We start from the raw sequence: 488 nt of genomic DNA, 5'->3' as shown, positions 1-488 counted from the left end.
CGTCCTTTCCGCTTCTCTCTAAAAGAAATTATTTTCAGTGACGTTCGATAACCACGAAGTGCCATCATAACATGGTTGGAGGGGATTCCTCGTTGCGTCATCCCGGACACATACAAATGGTGTAGAAGAGAGATCGGCTGAGATGTGTTCTGTTCGGGTTGATCGTCTGGTTGGTGTCGCACGAAGTTCGGACATGTGCTGTTTCAGCCGGTGACGAATGTGACGGGTGATTCGGGTTGTTCGCCCGAAGGGGAAACCAGTTCACCGGGTAAACGTAAAGTTGTACCGTACACTAGCTCGGCTGGTGAACAGTGAAGATCCTCCTTAATAGTGGAGCGAATAGCAAGCAAAATGAGGGGTAAAGAAGAGGCCCACGAAGATGGGTTCATTTGGGCAGTCAATGCAGCTTTGAGGTGGCGATGGGAACGCTCAACCAGATCGTTGGAACAGGGATGATACGCGGTAGCGGATATGTGAAGTGATCCCGG

Source organism: Opisthorchis viverrini (genome assembly GCF_000715545.1).
Source record: "Opisthorchis viverrini unplaced genomic scaffold opera_v5_259, whole genome shotgun sequence".
Lineage (NCBI taxonomy): Eukaryota > Metazoa > Platyhelminthes > Trematoda > Opisthorchiida > Opisthorchiidae > Opisthorchis > Opisthorchis viverrini.
This window is presented reverse-complemented; position numbering follows the sequence as displayed.